Source organism: Acinonyx jubatus, chromosome E2 (genome assembly GCF_027475565.1).
Source record: "Acinonyx jubatus isolate Ajub_Pintada_27869175 chromosome E2, VMU_Ajub_asm_v1.0, whole genome shotgun sequence".
In the NCBI taxonomy this organism is placed as follows: Eukaryota; Metazoa; Chordata; class Mammalia; order Carnivora; family Felidae; genus Acinonyx; species Acinonyx jubatus.
This window is the reverse complement of record NC_069396.1, coordinates 31,859,028-31,885,255: the sequence shown is the minus strand read 5'-3', so window position 1 is coordinate 31,885,255 and position 26,228 is coordinate 31,859,028. Positions and strand designations below refer to the sequence as shown.

At 43.4% G+C, this 26,228-nt stretch overlaps 1 long non-coding RNA gene across 2 annotated transcripts; it reads left to right on the top strand.

The window, feature by feature from the left end:
* The first annotated feature begins 5,661 nt into the window (after window positions 1–5,661).
* On the top strand, window positions 5,662–26,026 carry LOC128313253 (uncharacterized). Of its 2 annotated transcripts, none has more exons than XR_008293694.1 (3): window positions 5,662–6,600; window positions 12,174–12,232; window positions 25,532–26,026. It is a non-coding gene; the product is annotated as an uncharacterized LOC128313253 (long non-coding RNA). The 2 variants fall into 2 exon arrangements; XR_008293695.1 differs by lacking the exon at window positions 25,532–26,026 and adding an exon at window positions 14,548–14,874.
* Window positions 26,027–26,228: the final 202 nt, after the last annotated feature.

Here is a 26,228-nt window from a genome sequence, read left to right as displayed (position 1 = left end):
CCTCTCTGGGAAAGGCCGACAGAGAAAAGGGGGCTTCAGGTTAGAAGACAGAAGTGGAGACAGACCCTCTGAGACACATCTTAGTTCTAACACCGACAATATTGCCGCACGCGAAGTCAGAGCGGTCTGACTTAGCCACGTCGATTCTTCCACACTGATTTTTAAAATTACCCCGTGAGCAGCGTGTGGGAAGAATGCCCTTAGAGCTTTTATGCCACTGCATCTCATTTCTGTGGCAGAGACATTCTTCCGGCTGCTGTGCACTATGAATACATTGGAAGAAGGAAGCAGATTATGGGCCTGAAAAGCAGGGGGAAGAGAATGAGGTGACCCTTGCTTCACTTGGCTCTTAAAAGCCTTTTCCTGAGCAATGCCCCGCCTCCCCCGGAGAAGTACTTGAACCTCGAGTCTCCGAGTCTCCCGTAAAACAGGTTCCCTGGCCCTGGGAGAGAAGTGAGGCACCCCCGAAACAGTCCTCTGAAGTTCAGGGGCACAGGTGAGTCTCTGCTTCTCATACACTGAGCTGACCTCTCGCTCTCAAGGGGCACTCAGGCCCGCCCAGGAGTGTTCTCCCCTGCCCCTCCCGCAGCCTGAGTAACAGATGAGCTAAATAATAGGTAACACATGTACGAGTTTTTATAGTTTACAAAGTGCTTTTTACATAGTCATTACAAGGCAGGGCCTCTCCAACAGAGAGGCCAGCCCCTTTCTGATTTTTGAGGCACCAACCGTATTTTTAAAAGAATAAATTCGAAAATGGATTTTATAATTACGTTTTTAATGTTTACACAAACAAATTGGGGCCTTTAGCACAGGCACGCATACACACACACACACACACACACACCCCACCAATACGGTCCTTTCTGATTGTGCTATTGAGAAGAAAATTACAGAATATTAAAAATAATCATTTCCAAGGCTTTATGGGCAGTATGGTTCAGTGATAGGGCACAAGTTTACAGTTGTAAGTAAGCTCACTGCCTTTTTCTTTCCGGTCTCGGAGCACATCTCTGTGACTGTGGATATAGATTTCAGAATCTTCTAGAATGTGACACCATGCACCACCCAGTGGTCTCTTGTCCCCACTGTGATAGGCCAATTCCAAGATGGCCACCCATCTGTGACCTCAGGAAGAACTTCCTGCTCTGCTACACTTCACGGATCCTGTTTCAGGGACATATTCATGATCTAATATACTTAAATACACAGGCTGATGCTTAGGGAGAAATAGTCTTCTAAGCCGAAGTATGATATGAACGGCTTAATAAGCTCTTTGATGGCATGATAGCCACGACCAGTGGGAAGACCCAATCTCTTGTGTTGGGTGTCATTTTCAGAGGGATTCTGATACCTTGGCCTTTGTATAACAACTTCTATGATTTGGTCATAGGGTTGTAAGCTGAGAAATCATAGTGGCGCCCTCAGCCTTCACCTTCTGGGAAAATCACCCTGTGTTGGATTTAATCACACTGTTGTTGAACAAGGCATCAAATAATCCAAGTAGAGTCCAGAGACCATTTTCCCTCTCAAAGATAGACACCACTTAATATAATGCCCTACTTAGTGGCTGAGATCAGTTCTTTTTTAAAGAGTCAAGAATCCTGCAGTTCCCTATAGAATTCAGACCATTGGTTGTTTTATCAGTTACTGTACTTTTTTTTGGCTGTGCGTCAAAGAGACCTTTTCTCCAACTACCTTAAACAAAAAGGAAATTTGTTATCTCATTTAATAGAAAGTCAGGAGGTAAAGTGAGCTACGATCAAAAGCACAATGAGGGATCCAGCTCTGATCTTCGGCTGTTTTCTTGGTGCCTCCTTCTTCTCTGTGCCCGCTTTTAGGTGGGAGTTAATTCAGCAGGGTCGTTGGCATTCCTGCACATCTTGCAAACAGAGGTGCTCACTGTCTTTGTTGTGGACTACGGTTATAAAAAAGAGTTTGTATAGTGAATGGCTTTGGAAGATAGATAGTGTCCCCCTCTGGCGCAGAGAGTAGACCTGCCAACCATCCTTCATAAAAGATATAGGTTCCCGAAGCTCAGAATTCCTGGCACACACATGTCTTACCCCGGTCTTTTTGCACTGCCCTGAAGGAATCCGGGTTGGGGACCAGATGCAAATATGCTGAGGTTCAGGCTGTTTGCTGTGACGTGACTAATAAAGCCTTCTGTCTCTGACCCAGGAAGGAGTCTTGTGTTGTCTTTCAGCGTCTATGAGACTGCGGTAGTCTAATTTTTCAGCTCGCAAATGGGGTAAAAAATATCATCAGACCTTTCATAATGCATGTGTCATCCAGGTGGATTTTGGCATGAGCATAATGTGACTGCCGTTAGCACTGGGGCAACAAACAGGCTTTCCTGTTTAAGGTCTGTAAGGAAGAGAGAAAATCTCTTGCTTAATTCTAGAATATTAACCCTAGCCTTCACTCTATGTGGCTTGAAATAGGTCACAAAACTGTTGCAAGGACAAAACAGTCCCAGGGAGAAATGCAAGGGCTCACTGCTTAAGCCTGGGATCCTGAACCCGTCGTTGGTAAAGCCAGCTTCTCTTGAATCACATGGGGCGTGTAGGGACTGAAGAAAATCTGGATTGTGTTAGGAAATAGACAGAAATGGCCACTGGCCACCAAGAGTCTTCTATCTGCAGAACAGTTGTGACAGAGCTACCCATTGGCTACGTACTTGTGCATCCAAATTAACCTGTGCTTTGGGAAATTTATTAACGCAAGCTCTCTCCTACCAGCATCACATGGGGCTCTGCCAGTTGTGCTTCCTAGCTGCTCATATTTCAAGCCAATGGCTATGCGTTTAGACATTAAGGGATCTGGTTCAGATCATAAATGTTATACAAATCAACCAGTATGGATTAAATGCTGCCACAGTCTATAACCACTAAACGAGGGTCATGATTTCGGGCTGGTTAATAGACTCTAATATACTAAATGGTTTTATGAAACCCTAGTCCAAAGGCATTCGTCATAAGTGTGAAATTGTATATGGTCTTGTGGAAAAGCAGCAAGTCACAAGCAATTCTGCCTTCCGCTCACAGAGGAAGGTTGGAATGTAAGCTGACCGCTGACTTGGGTGGCCATGCTTCTTGGGGACAGAGCTACACTGGCCTTTGATGGGATGCAGCTATACCATTGGGGATATGTTCATGTCAGGAAGAGGGGTTGTGCTGATGAGTATTGAAATGCTTTGCCCATAGGGAGGGTCACTGGACTTTGGGCCTCTTCTCCTATCCCCAAACAATGACTAGAATGTACTTCTGTGAGGTTGCTCATAATACATCCCCATATGGGCTGATTAGAGAGGAAAATTGGTTCTATGAGCTCCAGTCCTTCAGAGAGCATTCTTTCTGCCACTGGACTGAAGCCGAGTTTGAAGATGAAACTCAATGCCCAGAAACAGCCCAGCTATGTCACCTCCTGTCTGTAGGACCTTGGGGGTGTTACTTTAATTCTTTGTGTCTATTCTGCCATTGTTCCTAAGTAGATAATTCCAAATATGTCATGAGCTGCTGTGAGTATTAAATAAGGTAGTGTTTATGAAAGAAAAATCTCTTAAAATCATGCTTGGCATGTGACAGAGACCCCAAATATGTTAGTTACTATTTAATTAAACTCAGAAAGTTATATTCATAAGCAAGATAGTTTCATAATCAAACTCAGTACTTTTTTTTTTGAAAATTTTTCATGTTTATATATTCTTGAGGGAGAGATAGAGAGAGAGAGACAGAATGTGAGTGTGGGAGGGGTGGAGAGTGAGGAAGACACAGAATCAGAAGCAGGCTCCAGGCTCTGAGCTGTCAGCACAGAGCCCGACACGGGGCTTGAACTCATGAGCCGTGAGATCATGACCTGAGCCGAAGTCAGACACTTAACTGACTGAGCCACCCAGGCGCCCCAGTAGTCTTTTTTTTTTAAATTTAGATGCTGTAAAATACATATTCCCATCCCTTCCTTCAGCAAAATTGCCCCTTCAAATTATCTTGTAGCTCTGAAAAGACTTCATCTGTTTTTTTGTATCTGGAGGTCACTTCATAATAGTAATAACTGGGTTACTCATGTATGATGTAAAGTAGGCAGAATAATGGATCCCCAAACGTATCTACTCCCCAATCCCTGCAACCTGTGACTATGTTCTCTTAAAGGCAAAGGGACTTTGCAGATGTGATCAAGGACCTTGAAAGGGGAGAATGTCCTGGATTATCCATGTGGGGCCAATCTAACACATAGGTGCTTCAAGTCAGATATCCTCTCCCAGCTGTGGGCAGAGGGAGGCATGAGCACGAAAGAATGGTCCGAGAGATGCCATATTGTTGCTTTGAGGATGGAGGAAGCGGGTATGAGCCAAGGGATGTGGCAGCTGGAAAAGACAGCTCTCAAAGTGGCATAGAGAAATGCAGCCCTCCCAACACCTTAATTCTAACCCAGAATCACATTTCCAACCGATGGAATGGTAACATAATACATTTGTGTTGGTTTCAGCCACTCGGTAAGTTTGCGGTCATTTGTTAGAGCAGAAGAAAACTAATATACTGTGAAATAGGCCTTGTTCCAAATGCTTAGCATCTTTTATCTCGTGCAATGTCATAAAAACTCTCTAAGGTAAACACTATAGAAAATTAATACTTAGAGGGATTAAGTAAGTTGTTCAAGATCTCACAGCTCAAGTCAGAGCTTGGACCTGCCTCCAAAGCCTGCCAATTTCATTCTATATTGCTGGTGACAGTCGCCTCCTTGCCTTATCATTTAATCCCTCACAAAACTGAATTGTTAAAGGAATTCAATAAATAACTGAAAGCTGTAAATACGCTAAATCATGACGATTCCTCTGGACCGCCGTTTGCATTTGCCATGAAAATCGCTTAGCAGCTTTGCCCACTGTCCATCTTCTCTCGGTTCTTCTAAGACACCTATAGCGAGCGTAGTGGAATTTCTCGAGTTATTCTTATTAAGGGGACACTTTAATGGAGAAGCTCTCACCTTAAAGAGAGGGTAAAGCTATCAATAGCGCTCAGAGCTGTGGTTTCGGGCACCTGCCTATCTCAAGATTTGCAGCGGAGGCTCTACCTTCAGCTCCTCTAACTCGCAGGAATGTTTAGCAAATTTCCACCCAGTTCCTAAAGTTCCTAAGCATCCTTGAGGCCTTTAAATCTTTCACCATTGTAGTTTGATTTTTGTTTGTACCTTTTGTTCCTGACAACTCCATTACCCTGGAAAGCTCCCAGCCTCCTCCCCAACCAGCCAAAGACTTTCTCCTCCTATCTCGTGCCTTATCTTTCATGGGGAGCAACTACATATCCTCTAATCCATTCAGTTGAAAGTTACCCACTGCTTCTTTCTTTTCTTTTCTTCTCTTTTCTTTTTTTTTTTCTTTCTTTCTTCCTTTCTTCCTCCCTCTCTTTCTTTCTCCCTTTCTTCCTTCCTCCCTTTTTCTCTCTTTCTCTTTCTTTCTTTCTTTCTTTCTTTCTTTCTTTCTTTCTTTCCTTTTCTTTCTTTCTCCCTTTCTTCCTCCCTCCCTCTCTTTTTCTTTCTTTCTCTTTCTTTCTTTCTTTCTTTCTTTCTTTCTTTCTTTCCTTTTCTTTTTTTCTCCCTTTCTTCCTCCCTCCCTCTCTTTTTCTCTTTCTTTCTTTCTTCTTTCTTTCTTTCTCCCTTTCTTGCTTCTTTCCTTCCATTCTTTCTTGCTTGCTCTCTCTCTTCCTCCTTCCCTTCCTTCCTTTCTTATGCTGAGTTAAAACTCCTCTTTTTCTTAATCACTCAATTTTCTCACCTGCTTCCCAACCCCCACGAAATTAGACAAGCTTTCTAAGAGTAAGAACAATGGTGTGGTAGACAGAACCAGAGTCAATGCTGGGCAGACGGCAGCATATCAGCTCCAAACCTGCCCATTCATTATTTTAGGTAGGAACTGGCCATGTACATGAACCATCGTACCATTGTAGGACATTGAGAGGGATCCCAGAGATCATCTAATCCCAAGTCCCTGCTTCTGAGTTGTAGCTTTGGAGGCCTAGAAGCAGATGTGTGATTTGTATGGGGGTCTCCCCTTTCCCACCTCAGGGCCCTACGTGGTTACAAAATCCCAGTAGCTATGTGGTCAGGTTTGCCACACTTCATGCCTTCAACACTCTGGAATTTCGGACATCTTCCCTCTCCATCTGCTGGGTCTTCCAGAATTACAGCTTTTCAGGAGTGCCTGCTCCATTACTCAGGCAAGGCCTGGGTAGGATTTGCCATATCCTGAGTGAGTTGAGAGTTCTAAGATGTTTGCTTTGTAAAGCGGAGACTTCGTTCTACTTCATAGTGACTTCCTCGCACATCAATCATGTTTTCTGGTAACAGCGTCATGGGAGAAATGTGATTTGATCTTACACAGAGGCGATTAAGTCGCTGAACCTCTAGACTTCATTGGGGGTGGGGGGGTGTTATGGCAAATGCTTACTTAATGACGAACTCGTTTTGTTTTGTTTTGTTTTGTTTTGTTTTTACCACTTGAGCCTTGGATACCACCAGTGAGCAAAGGCACCGCCCACGTGGGCTGTCAGGCTGAAGGGAAACACAGAAAACCTGGGAAAGAAAAGTGAAAATGAACAGAAGGTAAGGAGAGGAGAGATACAAGGAGAATAAGGTGGGGGGTGGGGGAGACTAAGGGGAAGGAGAGCACCAGAAATGGAAAATAATGGGAAAATTGAGGAGTCTGAGGAGAGAAAGGAAAAAGGGAAGGGAGGAGAATTGGAAAGTGGAATATGAAAGTGATTAAGAAGACGAGAGAGAGCCGTAGAACAAACCGGAGACAGGAAAACTGATGGGGATGAAAGTCAAGAAAGGCACAGAGGGTCGAACTCCTCCTTTGTCCTGATGCCTCCCCTCCCTGAACACCGAACCCTTCCTCATTCCAGAAGCCGTTGCACCAAGCCCAGAGCGCTGGAGGAAGGAGAAAGCGAGGCAGGGGTCAGGGAGAACATTTCCAAGCAGGTCACTCGACCTATTAGACTAACGATAGGAGCTGCCTCGTGACCGTCTATAATGACGACGTTGTAAAAGGCCGTCTAACATTCAGAGAATCAAAATGCAATTTAAATCATCACAAAAGGCTCTTGAAAAGATAAGGAGGAACTGCGCTCTAGGACACGCATCCAGCAAAGTCACCTCATCCTCCAGCTGCTCAATCCCGCTTAGCTTGGCAGATCTCCTGGTCCCTTTCCTCTGTCTCCTCCAAGTGAGTCTCATTCTCCGTCTGCCTGTCTGTGCTCTTCACACCCACTTTCTGATACGAATAATAGGGACACCACCTGGCCCAAAGCAGGTGCTCATTAAAAGTTGCTTAGTGGGAAAAAAAAAAAGTTGTTCAGTGAATAAATACCAGCCGTAACAATAATAGCTAGCATGTATTGGTCTCCATTCTCTATCATGGGGGTCAATTAACCTCTTGGACCTTCTTTAAACTATTCCCTGCCCTCCTTATCCAAGTCCAGATGTTTCCATGAAAGCACGAGAAACTAACAGGTTAATGCTGACATACATCCCAAAGGCCGAGAAACAGAGAAGTGGGGAGGTCTGGGAGTCAGTTGAGTGATCAGGCAGGACTGCTCAGCGGGTCTAATTGGGACTTTGATTCCACGGAAATTATATTGGAAGAGGCAATATTGGAAATTATATTGGAAGAGGCAAGCTGACCCTCCACAGACATGGCAAAGGTACCAAGGTCTTTGAGCGTTTAGACTTTAGATGCTCATATCTTGAAACAAGACAAAAAAACAAAAAGAAAACAACCCCCCCCCCTGCAATTTGGAGGCTTTTTTCTAAATCAACTCCTCCCCTGGCAGGGTTTTCACCCTGGTTCTCTAACTGTAGAAGCCAGACGCCTCAGGAGAAGGAGTCAAGGTGGCTGGTGGGTGTTAGGCGGTGGGAATGGGGAAGGAGTGGGGTATTTCAGCCGATGGGAAAGTGTAGACCATCTTGCCCCCTCAACATGCTGAAGTCCTGCTTGAGAAATGACCCACTTTGCAGCCCAGTATTGATACCATGTCCCCAGACAGGATGTAAGAGAGCCTGGGGTGGCTGCCTGGGACAAAACCTTTAGTGGCTGCTCATACCAACAGTCAGTGGAGAGTCTCTTAGATGTAAGGGAAACAGACACCTGCCAGCACAGAGCTGTTCTTTTCGACCTTCGCCTTCCCCGTAGGCATTCATATTGTTCTTACTGAGAAAAACTGGAGTGGGGGGGGGGGACACAGAAAATGTGTTGTCTTTCCCATGGAAGAATGGGTTTCAGTTTTCATTTCCTTCAAAGAGAAAGTTCTCCTTGGATTGGGGGGAAGCAGTGTGGTCAGGTGCCATGTCCCTGAGATGAAGGCACACTTCCCCGTGCAGGTATTAACATATAGTTGAGGTCAGAGGATCTAGAGTCCCGCTACCTTGAGTTCCTGTGCATTGGGCAGGTAACTTGGCTCTCTGAGCCTCAGTTCCCGCATCTGAGAAATGGGTTATCATCCAGCTCGTGGGGCTGTTATAAATAAGATAATGCACATAAAAAGTTTAGCCCACCGACATAGCTCAATACATGCTAGCTATTGTTATGGTCGTTATTTAGTCACTTAGTGAATATGAATAAAGACCTGCTATGGGCCAGGTGGTGCTACTGTTAGAAAGCAGAGCCAGAGCACAAGATACGCGTCCTTCCTCCAGCTCACGGTCAGTCCCGCAGAATGCCACATATATTTTACGCGTTTTCCAAGCCCCCCTCCTGATCTGCCCTCCGTGCACAGCCAGATTCTTTTTAAGTTTCTTTCTTCTTCTTTTTCCTCTCTCTGTTCCCTTGTGTCTTCCTCCCCCCATCCCCACCCCTCCTCTAGCTCTCCTTCCTCGCCCCTCCCCCATTATTTTTTTCCTTTCCGTCAGATCCCTCCCTAAATCTACACGCACCCAACAGAGGCCAAACCTCAAAGCCAACAGGCAGTGATTTCTGCCCAACAGCAGGCATTTGTCGAGCGCCTACTGTGTGCAGGCCCTGGTGCTGTGGGTGGGGCCAGTACCCCCCCGGGCCAGCTGAGGAGACAGATTTCGGACACAGGGTGAGAAGTGGTGACAGACAGGCTCGTAGTAACTGAGGGGGAGCGAGGACTGGTCTACAAGAACTAGCAACAACTGATCAGTTCACTGCAGAATATTCAAACTAGAAGTTCCCCCGGAGAACGTCCAGTATTTCCCAGAGTGGGCTCTAAAGAACGTTAATAAGGGATCCACAAAAACAATTTTTGTCAAATACGACTGGGAAACACTGAACTAAGAAAAGCTAATGGTTCTTTGCTGAAGGACTGCTCAGTCCTTAACTTGCTAAACTTCCGGAATCTCCAGGAGGTGCTGAAATGAAGCGTTTTCCTCAAATTATTTAACTATAAAATTATATTCTCAGGGAGAATGCTTCCAAAGAGGGTACCATGGAACATACTCTGGGAACTGATGATGTGGTCAAATCCCACTCCTCGTACAGGTGAAAACTCTCCTTCCCCGAGACCAGGGGAAGTGACCTCCTCAAGTTCACCCCAGCATTTACTTATCTGTACCTCCCAAGAAATTCCAATTCTTCAAGCGGACATATACAAAGGGCTTGTCTTTGGACTGAAATGAAATTTTACCCTTTTAGCCTCATTCAGCCTCCTCCACTTCTGGCCACCACCCCCGTTAAGCTTCGTGACCGAAATGGATTTACTCAGAATGTTCATAGCGAAACAGGATGGAGTGAAGGCTGCAGACAAGCAGGGGACACACGCTGAAACCCGTCCCGTCCCCACTCAGCACTAGAGATTTGCTGTCACCTTTCCACGGGACATGCGGAAACTGACTTGTGGCAAAGACCGGCTCTGTTACCATTTGTCTGTCCCAGCACAAGGCTGGTAACCCCAGGGTGGTGCTCTTTGTAGCCTGCTCAGCCCATGTTTTGCAGCTGCAGGAGGGGGCTGGGGAGATGAGGAGCGTCAGTACGGAGCCAGGAGGCAGGAGTCAAGCCCTAAAAAGGGTCCCCAGAATAAGAAATAGTCACACCTGCAGATACCGGCAATCCTAACATTTTAAGTCCAGTTTTGGTATCGTTGGCTGACAACGTGATGGAGACATCCCACATACCTATATGAAAAACTCCCAAAATACTAGTGAGACTGAGTGAGCCTATGAGTGCACGCGTGAGCTCGTGGGTGTGCGCGTGGGTGGCATATTTATGTTGAGGGGGCCCCGAAGCTTCAAACCGGAGGGGAGCACAGTTTGTTTGTACCGAGGGCATCTCAGTGTGGACCCGTCACTTTAAAACCAAAACAACCAAAAGACTGTCGGCAACAAGCACGCACGCAGGCGTGGATCGATGTACTTTTGAAAGATGTATAGGCACACCTGTTAAGCCAACAATTCTAGTTCTAGGAACTCGTCCTTCAGAGACACTCACAGGTACGAACAGAGATACCCGAAGAAGGATGTGCGTCGTTAACGCCGTGTGCAGTAAGAACAAAACGGAATATGGCCCAAATGTCCATTTGATCAAAAACTGTATCACCTTACAAAGAAGGAGGAAGCTGTTTGACCTGATCTGGGAAGCTCTCAAGACACCCTAGGAAGTGACGGGGGAGGTACAGAGCAATGTGCACGGTTTGCTTCAATTTACATAATACACGCACGCACGCACGCACGATTTACATATACCTACATGCACGCACGATTTACATACATATGTCTATATATACATATGTATACACACACACACACACACATGAAGTCACGCTCAGACACACATGCCCGTGTATAGGGAAAAAATGGAGAGGGTGCAAAAAAGTCTTAGGTTCCTGAGAGGGGGGTGTGGTGGCTGTACATAGAGGGTCTGGGGAGAGAAGGCTCCAGGCTGGCCCTTCACCGGGTATCCTGTTGTACAGTCTGGATGCATTTGAACGCTGTCCTCGTGTAACTTCCTGCGGGGCGGGGCGCAGGTTTTCAAGGGTCAGCACTCCAAGAGTGCTTCAGACTCACAGATGCCGACAGGGTCTTCCATGTCCTCCCGCTACCCTGGGAACGCTCGGAAACTCTTGTTGAAATAGCGGCAGAAATGGAGGCGAGGCCAAGGCCGGCTCTCCAATGCGCGGGGCGCGGGGGTCCAGGTCCCCAGCATCTCACAGTTATTTCAGCTGCCCTGCCTGGTTCCGCACGCTCCGCGAAGCATGGCGACAATTTGGCCCAGAATAACAGCTGCCGATTCAGGAACCCATGGGGGGAGCGTGGGGAGAGGGAGAAAAAAATAAGCTTTGGAGAGCTATTTTCTTCTTCCACTGTAACAACTCAAATGCCGGGGCGGGTGGGGGGTGCAGGGGGGTGGGCAGAGAGACGAAACAACACCTTTGTCTTAAATCTTCGGTGCAGCAAGCGAAGGTTTTCAAGGCTGCACAAACTGCTGATGCCTTTTAAGCCTTCACATTCTGGCGCTGAGCGCACATAACATACAAATGAAAAGGATCGGAGGTTTAATTTAGAATTCGGACAAAAGGCCCAGACACATGTGTCTCCATGAGAGTGTTCGGGTGGGGGGGTCGGGGTGCGGGGGGGGGGGGGCAGGCAGTGACAGCCCGTGTCACTGGCCCCTGCATACAGGCTGCTTTGGGACTTTGATTGGGGGACTCGTTCTGATTTTAACAAGTTTGCCAAGAAGACCTTCAGCTGGGCTGCATATGAGGCCCTGCTATTTTTAATATAAATGTAATGTTTTTAAATCCATCGACGGTGTCCTAAACCAGATTTGGTCGTAAGCAGCTGTGCTGAAATTGTAAAATCTCACCCTTGTGTCTGGTTTCACATCTGGTAACTCACAGCTAACAGTTAGAACTCTCCAATAGTAATTAAATGTTTTCTTTAAAAGAAAAAAACACCCACAATCATATATGGCAGAATGCATTATTAAGGGGTATTTTGATTCACAACAACCACCACCGGGAAGAATCCAGCAAGGGTTTTATAGGTAGTTGGGTACTTTTAGGTACTTTTTCTAAAGGTGTTGATCAAAATAAGTACATGTTACAAAAAGCAAAGGCAGTTTGCAACGGGGTGGATATTGAGTAACATTAAGGGACCATAATTGCTAGTGAGGAGAATTCCTCCTCTTTGATGTCAACCATGGTTTTTCTTTTTTGTTTCAGAAAGGAAGAAACTTCAAAAGCCGTAATTTCAGGACAATAAAGTACTCACATTAATATAGGTACCAACTTTAACTGTTCTTGAGCTCAGGGGGGAAAAAAAGAGCGTTCAGGGTGAGAATGTGGTAGGGTGAAGGAGAGAATTCAAATGTTTTTCGATTTGTTTCCTTACACCATTTTAAATATGAATAAGCGACACCACGTACATTGATCACTAATATAACCTTTAGAAACACATGCAATGTCGCCAGGGAAGAACAGTTCATTGCCTATATTTTGAAACATGTAGTTTTATTTTCTCGTATTATTTTGAGTCTGTTGATACATCATATTCAATTCTGATTCCCCCTAACAGCCTAAAGATTCTGGTATAACTAGCAAGCCAAAGAAAAGATGCTCTATAAATGAACCACCTTTTCTGTTTCTGACATTTTGTCGGGGAGATGTAATTTTAATAAGGCACGAAATGCAAATTTGCGTTCTCCAGTATCTTTTTTTTGTTTATGGGTGAGTTTTTCATTTTATAAACTCTCTTGCTGAGGTAGAGAGAACGTGAAGGGAAAAAATGCACCAAATGTAATTGCGTAGAGCTCAGATTTTAAAAAAAGTTTTTTGAATGTTTATTTATTTTTGGTAGAACACAATCAAAAGGAGGGAGGAGAAGAGAGAGAGGGAAACACAGAATTGGAAGCAGGCTCCAGGCTCTGAGCTGTTATCACAGAGCCCCATGCAGGGCTCGAACCCACAGAACATGAGATTATGACCTGGGCTGAAGTCAGTCGCCCAGGTGTCATTCTTCTTCTTTCTCTTCTTCTTCCTCTCCTCCTCCTCTTCCTCCTCCCCTTTCTTCTTCTTCTTCTTCTTCTTCTTCTTCTTCTTCTTCTTTTAATTTTTTTAATGTTTGGGCTCAGAATTTTTGAAGTTAACTTTCCTTCACATTTGAAGTGTAGAATTAAGTGATTTTTAGTGGATTTTTCTGAGTTGTGCAACCACCATCCCAGTCTATTTTTTTAGAATTGAATGATTTTTTTAAACAATAATGACTAAGAGAAAGGGGGTGGGATACAGGAAAACCTCTGAAAGAGGGTGCACTTGAGGACGAAGCCTCATGTGTGACACTGAATGGCTTTAGTCCTCGGCACGTGTGTGGAAAAAATTAAAGACCATGCAGGTTCCTTAGAACCAACTGATGTCTCATTAGAAGCCCTGAGAACATACCAGCAGACCTCTGTCTTTCCACCTCCTCTACACTTCCTTAGGTGTAAACAGTAAGAAGGCTTCTGTTATAAGCACTCTTGTGGTCCCAGCAACCTAACAAGACAGTGAGCCAGAATCAGTTCGGTGAACACAGAGCTCAGAAGTCTGACTCCCAACACAAATGACTGGGGGGGATGTTAATGACTTCAGAATAAAATTCGTAGGGCTGGGCAAACAGGTGCCATGCAAATCACCCAGGATGGGGAACCCGTGCTCATGGTGAGGCGTAAGGTGCCAGTCAGCAAAGCAGACTCTCCTGGGCCCCAAAGCTGCTTCTTCCCATAAAAGTGGGGGCGGGGGTGTGCATAGTCTCCAGGAGCTATTAGGCGTGGGGGCCAGGAGGAGGAAGGAAAAGGCTAAAACAGTGAAACCCACTGCTTAAAGGACAGAGACACCCTCACTCCAGAGAGGGCTTCCTGGGAGAGTCAAGACACTGCATTAGGTATCTGCTTCCTTAGTTTTAAACTAAAGGTGATGTTTGCGGACACCGAGGCCGCACTGCCCTGTGGGCCAAGTACACACTCGGGATACTTTTGCCTTGACATATGAACCGCTCTGGTCTCCATAAAGCAGAACTCTTAGGGTGTTGACACAGATGCAAGAGCCCTGAAAGGTGACTTAGACACAAGCTATGGGCCCTTATCTAAGCCACTTGGATAATCAAGCAGCCCAGCCGATCACCGCGTTTGGGATTGACTGAGAACGAAAGCCCCTTGCGGGTGCATGGGATCTAGTACATTGTCAAGCGAGCTGGTGTGTGGGATAAGATCTGCCATAAGCCACTGGGTCGATTCCTTCTTCTCTCGCCCTGGGCCTCCGTCACTCATCTGCAATGGTAGTTCTTCCCCGGACATCCCATGGACCCCCCAGTCTCGTGCGAGATGGTGGGAAAAGTCCAAGAATTCAGCCAACGGTCAGCAACCAAAACAATTCCTTGTCCGTTGTTGGCCATTGGAATATCACAGACCCATCTGTCCTTTGAAAAACAAAACAGCTAGCGATACCCGGTTTGTGGTTCTTTCTGAGACGTTCTGCCCAAACCTCAGTTCCAAGAAAGACCAAGAAAAGGAGAGTTGCTCTCCCATTGAGGAGCAATGACCCCATCTTTTTTTTTTCACAGACTCGTAACTATGGCCCCCTTCAGAACCAGCTGTCCTTTGAACCCTGCAAGGCAAAGACAACTGCCATGGAGTGGTCATTTAATTCTCTCTCCCTCTCTTTCTGATGGCAAACGTTAACTGCTGGCTACAACAGGACCACCTGCAATGTGTTAGTCATTAAAAAGGTCACCGTTACTAAACATTTTAAACTGTGAATAGCTTCAGATTAAATTAGGTGTAAAAAAAGTCATTTCCTCTCTGTGATAAACTCAAACACCTGCAGTAGAAGCTCATGTTTACCAGGGACATAAAGGGCCTCTCCCACTCGCAGACCATTGGGGGGGGGGGGGATAAAAACAGAAAGCCCCATTCTGCCCGCTATCTCTCTGTCCCTCGTTAATAGGATTCCCTAAGTTTAGCGATTGTGTGCACAGCTCCTTGAGGTACGTGACCATCGCATGGACAGGAATCAAAACCACCATTTGCGTTTGCTTCTTGGGACCTTCTTCAACACCTCGATGTAAATTTCCTTGTATTTTTTTTTTCTTTTTTGTTGTTTCCTCCTGGGTTTTCATCTCATTCGAATCCATTAGAATGGTCAGCGTCCTATCAGCCTCTGGAGATTACCCACCACTCCTCATTGTTTGCAAACGAGCCAAAGTGAGGTAGAGCAGAGTGAGTGTCGGTGCCACGCAGGGAGCACGGACCGTGTGCCAGGCATTGTACTAGGTGTTGGCGTACAAGTTCCAGAATGCCCCTCCCAATGGCATCCCGGCTTCACAGATGAACACACATCGGGCTTTGAGAGGTAAAGTTGCCGCCTATGGGAGGCTCATGGCTTCGGGAATTGTCATCTCCCTGTCATTACCAGGGCTGAGGCCACCATCATGTCCAACCTGGTCCATAGCATGAACCCCCCCCCCCCCCCCGTGGCTCACTCTGCGTCCACGCTTGCCTCTCCGTGATTTGTTTCCAGCACGGCAATCAGAACAGGAGTTGGAAGGTTTAAATTGGATTACATCACGCCCCCCCATCCTGCCACCCACCACTTTCCCATCACACCCCATGGATTCTCACTGCAGTGAAAATAAAATCCGGACTCTCCTATCTGATCTTGCCTCTGACCTCATACCACTCGCCTCTTCCCCTCCCACGTCCTGGCCACGCAGGCTTTTTCTCTCTGTGCCCGTGCACACCACGCCTGTTCCCTCTGCTTTGGAGGCTGTCCCCGCAGATGCGTGTGCGTGACCTGCTCCTTCCACTCAGGCAGGTCCCGCCACCTTCGGGCCTTTCTCATCATCCGGTCTGGCCTGGACTCCTCCTTCAGGCCTCTCCATCACATCCCCCCTTCGTGTTGTCTTTATAGCTTTCAACACTAGCTGAAGGCTCGTGCTCATTATCCGTTCTCCTCCACTAGTATGAGCATCCCAAGAGGGCGGGGATGTCATCTTGTTCTCTGCTGTATCCACAACGCCCGCACAGTCCCTTGCCTAGGGTTGGTGCCTCGTGAGCAAAAGGAGAGATGAACCAATGAGTCACGGAGTTGAACCTAGGTGTCTGTAGCTCCAAAGCTGGTCTGCTGTCTGCTACATAACTGCGATTAGAGTTAAGCTAGACACTGATGCTTGGGTACATGAGCAGGAAACCCTACTGACTCCAAAGAGTGTTTTGTAACGCTGCCCTGCACCTTCACCCCAACGTGATCTTTTTTTTTTTTTTTTTTAATGTAGACCGCTCTAAATATTGCAGTGGGTATCCTGGGGGGAGGCTTGCGGCTAGGTACTTCCATACTCAATCCTTACGCTTAACTTGTCCTATGTCCCAATTTTCATTCCTTGCCTTGTGTCATCTGTACGTGGGTTTATCTCTCCCAAAGACTACTACTTCCTTTGAAGGCATCACTAGGTGGCATTAATCCACCTTCCTTTAAGTAAAACTAAGTCGTTCGTTACACAAGCCCCTTTGATCTAGAGAGACTGACTTCCTTATTGTCCCAACATCGTTTTTCTTTGTTTCTTTGTGGTTCTCTGTTCTCCACCTGTATCTGCTGGAACGCCATAGTGGACGCTCAATAAATGTTCGTCGCAACCCAAATAAGGCCCATCCTGCAATATAAACTGTAAAATAAACCTGGCAATTCAAGAAGGGCTGCACTGAGTTCTGCATTCCGTGACAGTCATCAGACATAGGCATCGATGTGCCCAGTTAAGAAGACACATACGCCCCATGAAAATAATTAGGAATTGCTAAGAAGAACGAAGGAGGAAATAATCCTAGTGATATTTAAATTTGAACTTTTTTTTTCTAACAGCTCGGTAGAAATTTTGTCTGGAAACAACCTGAATTTCCATTCATTCAAAAATAACTGTTCCAAACACGCAAAAGCTAAAGGAGTTCATTACCACTAACCTGGCCTTACAAGAAATGCTAATGGGATTTCTTTAAGCTGAAAAGAAAGGCAGCTAATGAGTAACAAGAACACATATGAAAGAATATTTCTCACCGGAAAGGTAAATATATAGTAAAGATACTGGATGAATCACTTATAAAGCCAGTATGAAGATTAAAAGACAGAAGTAGTAAAAACTATAATTAAAATAATTAGTTCAGGGATTCACAAGATAAAAAGATGTAAAATGTGACATAAAAAACGTAAAACATGAGAGGGAGTAATAATGTTGAGCTTTACAGTGGGATCACACTTAAGTTATCAACTTAAAATAGACTGTTACCAATAGAAGTTGTTTATATAAGCCTTAGGGTAGCCACAAGGCAAAAACCTACAGTAGGTAAGCACACAAAAGATAAAGAGAAGGGAATATAAGCAGACCACTAAAGAAAGCCATCAAACACAGAGGAAAAGAGTAAGAGAAGACTCAAGGAACAGACAGGAGCTACAAAAACAGCCAAAAAACAATGAACTAAATGGCAATAAGCAGAGACCTATCAATAATTGCTTTAGGGGCACCTGGGTGGCTCAGTCAGTTGAGCATCTGAATTCGATTCAGGTCACGATCTCATGTTTTGTGAGTTCGAGCCCCCATGAGCCCCACATCAGGCTCACTGCTGTCAGAGCAGAAATTTTTGGTCTCCCTCTCTCTCTGCCTCTCCCCTGCGCATGTTCTCTCTTTCTCTCTCCCTCAAAAATAAATAAACATTTTTTAAAAATTACTTTAAATGTGGGTGCCTGGGTGCTCAGTCAGTTAACCATCTGTCTCTTGGTTTCAGTTCAGGCCATGATCTCGCGGTTCATGAGTTCAAGCCCCGCATCAGTGCACGACTAGTGTGGAGCCTGCTTGGGACTCTCTCTCTCTCTCTCTCTCTCTCTCTCTGACCCTCTCCAGCTCTCTCTCTCTCTAAGTAAATAAACTTAAAACAATTACTTGAAATGAAAATGAACTAAATTCTCCAATCAAAAGACAGAGTGGCTGAATGGGTTAAACAAGACCCATCTACATTCTGCTTACAAGACACTCACCTCGGATGCAAGGACACACACAGCCTGAAAGTGAAAGAATGGAAAAAGATATTCCATGCAAATGGAAACAAGAAGAAAGCTGGATTAACTATACCTATATCACACATAATAGACTTTACAACACAGATAGTAATAAGAGACAAAAGATGGTGTTACATAATGATAAATGCGCAAATCCAACAAGAAGATATAACATTTATAAACATTTACAAACCCAACATAGCAACATCTGAATATATCAAGCAAATATTAACAGACTTAAAGGGAAAAATTGATAGGGATACAATAATAATTGGAGACTTTAATATCCTACTTATCTCAATGCAGGCAGAAAACCAAGAAGGAAACACTGGCCGGAAATGACATGTTAACCAGATGGACTTGACAGATATTTCTAGAACATTCCATCCAAAAGCAATAGCACCCATTCTTCTGAAGTGCACATGGAAGATTTTCCAAGATAGATTAAATGTCAGGCCCCCAAAAAAGTCCTAACCATTTAAAAGGATTGAAATCATAATCAAGCATCTTTTCTGACCACAATGGTATGAAACTAGATGTTAACTGCATGAAGAGAACTAAAACTCACAAATGTGTGAAAATTAGACAACATGCTATTGGATAAACAATGGATCGAAGAAAAAAATCCAAAGAGAAATCAGAAAATGCCTTGAGACAAATGAAAATGGAAGTGTCACATACCCAAATTTGTGCGATGCAGCAAAAGTAGTTCTAAGAGGAATGTTCACAGCGATAAATGCCCACCTCATGAAATAAAAGGCTCAAGTAAACAACCCAACCTGACACCTCAAGAAACTAGCAAAAGGAGAAACAAAGCCCACAGTTAGTGGAAGGAAGGAAATGACAAAGATTAGGGCAGGAATAAATGAAGTGGATACTAAAAAGACTGTAGAAAAGATCAATGGAACTAAAAGCTGGTTCTTTGAAGAGGTAAGCAAAATTGACAAATCTTCAGCTTGACTCACCAAGAAAAAAAGAGGACTCAAAATCAGAAATGAAAGGGATGTTAAAACTGATGTCACAGAAATACAAAAGATTATAAGACAGTACAATGAACAATGACAGGACAACAAATGGGAGAACCTAGAAGAAATGGATAAATTCCTAGAAACATACAACCTGCCAAGACTGAAACATACTGAAATAGAAAATCTGAACTAACAAATTACTAGTTAGGAGACTGAATTAGTCATCAAAAACCGTCCAACAAACAGGACAGCTTCACTGGTAAATTCTGCCAAATTTTCAAAGACGAGTTGATCCCAGTCGTTCTGAAACTCTTCCAAAAATAGAAGAGAAGGGAACTCTTACAAATTCACTTACAAGGCTAGTAGTACCCTGATACCAAAACTGGATGAGGAGGCCACACAAAAAAATGACAGGCCAATATCCCTGATGAACATAGATGCAAAAATCCTCAACAGAAAATTAGGAAGCCAAATTCAATAATACATTAAAAAATCATATACCAGGATCAAGTAGGATTTATTCCAGAGATGCAAGGATGATTTAATATCCATAAACCAGTCAATGTGATACACCATTAACAACACAAAGGATAAAAATCATATGATCATCTCAACAGGTGCAGAAAAAAACATTTGACAAAATTCAACATCAATTCATCAGAAAAACGGTCAACAAAGTGGGTAGAGGGGGAGTGTACCTCAGAATAATAAAGTCCGTATATGGCAAGCCTACAGTTAACATCATACTGAATAGTAAAAAGCTAAAAGCTTTTCTTCTAAGATCAGGAACAAGGCAAGGATGCCCACTCTCTCCACTTTTATTCAACCTACTATTAAAAGTTCTGGATGGAGCAATTAAGTAATAAAGATAATAATAATAATAGGCATCCAAATTGGAAAGGAAGAGGTAAAATTATCACTATTTGCAAGTGACGTGATATTATATATAGAAAACCCTAAAGTTTTCATCCAAATACTGTAAGCACTGATAAATGAACTCAATAATATTGCAGGATACAGAATCAATATGCAAAAATATGTGCTTCCATACACTAATAATGACCAATCTGAAAGAGAAGTTAAGAAAACAAACCCATGAGGCACCTGCGTGGCTCAGTTGGTTGAGCATCTGTCTGACTCTTGATTTTGGCTCAGGTCATGATCCCAGGGTCGTAGGATCGAGCCTCATGTCAGACTCCATGCTTGAGATTCTCTCTTTCCCTCTGCCCCTCTTTCCCATTTGCACGCTCTATCAAAGAAGGAAAGAAAGAAAGAAAGAAAGAAAGAAAGAAAGAAAGAAAGAAAGAAAGAAAAGAAGGAAAAAAATCCCATTTATAATTGCATCAAATATAATATAATACCTAGGGATAAATTTAACCAGGGAAGTGATAAACCTGTACAATGAAAACAGCAAGACTAATACTCATAAACTAATAAAAGAAACTGAAGAAGACACCAAATAAATAGAAATTTATTGGATTAGAATGGATTAGAAGAATTAACATTTTTAAATGTCCATACTACCCAAAGCAATATATAACTTCAAGGCAACCCCTACCAAAATTCCAATGCATTTTTCATATAAATGGAGCAATCTTAGAATTGAATGAACCATAAAAGACCCCAGATAGCCAAAGTCATCCTAAGAAAGAATAACAAAGCTCAAGGCATCATGCTCCCTGATTTCAAATTATATTACAAAACTATAGTAATGAAAACAGTATAGTGTTGGCTTAAAAAGAGACACATGGGGCACCTGGGTGGCTCAGTGGGTTAAGTATCTGACTTCACCTCAGGTCATGATCTCGCAGTTCATGAATTCAAGCCCCACATTAGGCTCTATGCTGACAGCTCAGAGCCTGGAGCCTGCTTCAGATTCTGTGTCTCCCACTCTCTCTCTGCCCTTCACCCACTCACACACTCTCTCTCTCTCTCTCTCTCTCTTTCTCTCTCTCTCAAAAATAAATAAATATTTAAAAAAAACAGACACAGAGATCAATGGAATAGAATAGAGAAATAAATCCACACATATATGCCTCATTTACAACAAAGGAGGCAAGAATAAACAATGGAGAAAGGACAATCTCCATTGGGAGATCCATTGTCCATGGGAAAACTGGACAGCCACATGCAAAAGAATGAGACTGGACCATTACTTGATACTATACACAAAAGTGAACTCAAAATGGATTAATGACTTCACCATAAGACCTGAAACCATAAAACTCCTAGGAGGAAATATAGGCAGTAAGTTCCTTGACCTGGGTCTTGGCAACCATTTTTGCACTATGACACCTAAAGCAAAAGCAACACAAGCCAAAATACACAAGTGGAAGTAAGTCAAACTACAAAGCCTGTGCAGGGCAAAGGAAACCATCAGCGAAATGAAAAAGCGACCTACAAAATGGGAGAAAATATTTGTGAATTATATATCTAATGAGGGGTTAATATCCAAAATATGTAAAGAACTCATAGAAGTCAGAAAAAAAAAACAATCTGTCTTAAAAATGGGCAGAAGACTTGAATTTTTCCAAAGAAGACATACAGATGGCCAATAGGTACGTGAAAAAGTGGTCTACATCATTAATCATCAAGGAAATGCAAATCAAAGCCACAATGAAATATCACCTCACACCTGCTAGAATGGCTGTTATCAAAAAGACCAGAAATATCAAGTTTTGATGAGGATGTGGAGAAAAGGGAGCCCTTGTGCACTGTTGGCGGGAATGCAAATTGGTGCAGCCCCTGTGAAAAACAATATAGAGGTTCCTCAAAATATTAGACATAGAAAAACATATGACCCAGCAATTCTACTTCTGGCTGTTTATCTAAGGAAAACAAACAAACAATAGCTCAAAAAGATGTATGCACCTCCCCCATGTTCATTGCAACATTATTTACAATAGCGATACAAGATATAGGAAATTACAATAGTGATTACAAGATATAGGAAAAAAAAAGAAATTGTGGTGTGAGTGTGTGTGTGTGTGCATGTGTGTCATGAAATATTATTCACTCATCAAAAAAAGAAATCTTGCCATTTGTGACAACATGGATGAACCTCAAGGTTAAGTAAAATAAATCAGACAGAAAGACAAATAACTGTATGTGATCTGTCATATGTGGAATCTAAAAATAAACAAACCAAGCTCATAAATACAGAAAGCAGACTGGTAGTTGTCAGAGGCAGGGAGTTGGGGGTGGGAGAAATGAGTGAATTTTGTTTTAGTTTAGTTTAAATAAATGGAACTTAAAAATAGCTGAATAAACTGTGAAACCTCCTATTATGGAATATTACTCAGTTTTTTATAAAGAATGAGCTAGCTCTTTACTTATTGACCTGAAAGGATTTCCATGGTATATCGTTACATGCAAAAATAAATAAATAAATAAATAAATAACATAAGTTATCCAGAATACAGTGTGATATATAAAAGCCTATTTGTATTTAAAAATGTGTTTACATTTGTATTTAAAAAATGTGTTTATGACCCAGCAATTGCACTACTAAGTATTTATCCAAGAGATATAGGTATGCTGATTCATAGGGGCACATGCACCCCAATGTTTATAGCGGCACTATCAACAATAGCCAAAGTATGGAAAGAGCCCAAATGTCTATTGATGAATGCATAAAGAATATCTATATCTATATCATCTATATCTATATCTATATCTATACCTATATACATACATACATGCATATATACATACATACATGCATATATATATATATATATACACACACACACATGCATACACACACACAATGGAATATTGCTTCGTGATCAAAAAAAATGAAATCTTGCCATATGCAACAATGTGGATGGAACTAGAGTACATCGTGCTAAGCGAAACAAGTTGGTCAAAGAAAGATAAATATCATACGATTTCAATCATATGTGGAATTTACGAAACACAACAGATGAACACAGGGGAAGGGAAGGAACCATAAGATAAAAAGAGAGAGAGAGGTAAACCGTAAGAAACTCTTAAATACAGAGAACAAACGGGGGGTTGCTGAAGGGGTGGCGGGTGGGTGGGGATGGGCAAGGTGGGTGATGGGCGTGAAGGAGGGCGCTTGCTGGGATGAGTACTGGGTGTTATATGTAAGTGATGAGTCACTAAATTTTACTCCTACAATCATCATTTCACTCTATGCTAACTAACTTGGATTTAACTAGAATAAAAAATGTAAAAAAAACTAAAATAAATAAAAATGCGTTTCTAAGCGTGTGTCTATTTGCATGCGCATGGAGAAATGTGTAGAAGGATGCACACCAAGCTGTTCAAATCTGTCATCACGGTGGGGTGGGAATAGAGGGGTTGTGGTGGAAGCTAGTCCTTGACTTCTCCTTTATACACATTTGTTCTGCTTCACTCTTTCCAACGGGAGTCCTGCTTTTGAATAAAAATATATTGGCAAACAAAGATTAAAATAAAATGCAATATTTTCTCTGGACTAGGGCAGGCATTTCGGCTAGATAATCATCTTCAAAGTGTTCAGGGACTAGTGAGTTAACTTTCTTCTCTTATTCGGTGTCCCCTGGTGAGCTCATCTCTTGTTCACAAATCCAGTTATCAAGAATAAATGGCAGGCTGCTGGGAATTGACCCTAAGGAAACAGTCCAAAGAGAGAAGCTCAGAGAAAGCTCTCTCCTTGGGGTTATTTATCACATTGCTGTGTTGTGCGACTGTAATACTGGATACAACATAAATATCCTACAATAGAGAAAAAGCTAAATAAATTATGATACAATCACTTGGAAATATTAAGAAAGACTAAAATCGAGGCATCCAACTCTTTAGAGTACCCTGTCAAATGCTCGTATTGCAATGTTAATTGAATAGCACAGTACACAAAACTAAATTCTATGAGTACCTTTATGTGAAAATGATCAGAAAAAGACAAGACAGAGGCACAACCAGTAGATTAAAGTGGCTTAGCATGACACTTAGAAGCAGCCCCCCAAAGCTCATGCAGTCGGGTTATTACAGGGATGTTAAGTAGTGACTCTGAGAGAACCACCCCTAATTGTATAAATCACTGGGGGATGTCAGTCCTAGAATTATATGTGTAGCTTAAAATCATTTAAGAAGGTGATAGTTTGGCCAATATTTTCAAATAGCCTGAGAGCATCATCATCATTTTTTTTTCCCTTCTACCAACTGCACTGTAAGAGGGAGTTGCATGTATCTCAGGAGATAAGAAAGAAAACAAGATGCTTTGTTTTGTGAACTTGGTCAGTGTCCTGTGAGATCTCAGGGAGAATTAGTTTTATTATTCCTAAACCTCATGAAGAAATGTTAATTCTAGTTCAATTTGTTGACAATCCCAAGAGAAAAACCATATAAAGGTCACAAGAAAAGGCTAGTCTGCAGAAAATGGTGGATGGAGCACTGGGCTGGGAGTCAGAAGGACTTGTATTCATTCATTCATTCATTCATTCATTCATCATTCTTTCATTCATGTCTGTTGAGGGTAATGGACTTTAGAATGTAAATATGTTAAAACCATCTGGCCCCAGATCCTCAGGAAGTTCAAGCTAGGGTGAACATCCAAGGTCAGAACCAAGTAATTGTAGTATAGTGTACTAGGAACAGTGATTAAAAAAAGGCTATTATGGAGTATGAAGGAAAAAAATTTCCAGTTCCTCTTGAGATAGTAGGTTTGACTCCAAAACACAGATTAAATAACCTGTGTTATTCAACCAGGTTCCAGAACATCGGCTATTAGGAGGCAAGATAGAGCTGTGGTTAAGGACATGATTTTGGAGGCAGGCTCAGATCCCACTCCAACAGAGCGATTTCCTCATCGGCGAAAAGAAATAACACTACATGCCACACAAGACAAGTGTCGGAATTCCAAGAGAAGTTACCCATGCAGATTTTAGCATATGGCCTGGCACATAATTCCAGCCAAATAGATGGTAGCTATATTACTATGAAATAACTTCTCAGCCTCAGTTATTTGGATCAGAACAAGGCAGATGGTACGATACTGCCGTGGAATATAAATCATTTGCTGCTGCAGGCACTGGGTTTTGATCTGCAGCGTGTGAAGCTACATTCTTAAGCATCCCAACCTTTTACTATTAATCATTTCCCTTGGAAACGTTTCCGGAGCCGGTCTCCGGAGTTAATTCCGTCAATGGGTTGTGGGTGTGTGAACAGGAGGGATCTTCCTCATGTGGGAGCCATCCTGCCCTTCCCTGGTGTGGTACAAATTAGAGGGAGATTGTGGGGCTTCTCGCCTGCTCCCGGGGGCCCCTCCAGGGAGGGCTTCTCGACAGAATTGCGGTGTGGCCTGTCATCACCACTAACCACTCATTTCTCAACTGACATCCTGTGTCACTCTGTGCATCCTGGCCAGGCTGTGGGGAAGGCGCCTGCGGAGCAGTAAAAGGCAAGGAGACATATGCTACGCTAGGGGAACTAAGGGGGTAGCTGGGCTGGGGAGGAAGATGGAATAAAAGCAGGCCCTCCTGAAACCGGGTACCTCATACACAAAACCAAGACTTCCCGTTTGCTTTCCAGAGTACCACGAGGTTGCTTGGGCTGCACTGGGTCATCTTGGATCGGACTACACTCCGAGGCAGCTGCTGATTTCCTGCAGTCACGCCAGCATTAACCTTCACAAACAGGACCATGCACGTACAGAACAATCATAAAACCGCAACGTCACTGAGCCTTACGTTTGTTGTTGAATTATTGCTTTGCTTACCTATCAGTATCATGTCCATTTCATAGGTGAAATAACAGAGACAGAGAGATTAAGGTACGTCTCCAAGTTTGCACAGCTAGCAAGCAGGAGGTGAGCCCCAGTTTAAATGTTGGCCCGTGGGCTTAATCTCTGGGCATGCTGCCTCCCAGTGAAAACGCTATAAAATGACGAACGAGCACCCAGAAAGGGTCTCATGAGCCCGCTGAGGTCTTAATGGAAGCCTCCGAAGTCCTAGAATAAAACAAAGACGTCTCAGGGTGCCTGGGTGGTTCAGTTGGTTAAGCGTCCGACTTCGGCTCAGGTCATGATCTTGCAGTTTGTAGGTTTGAGCCCCTGCGTCGGGCTCTGTGCTGACAGCTCACAGCCCGGAACCTGCTTCGGATTCTGTGTCTCCCCCTCTCTCCACCCCTCCCATGCTCATGCTTTGACTCTGTGTCTCAATAATAAATAAGCATTAAAAAAAAAAAAACCAAAGAGGTCTCCTGATTAAAAAAGAAATTCTAATAACAA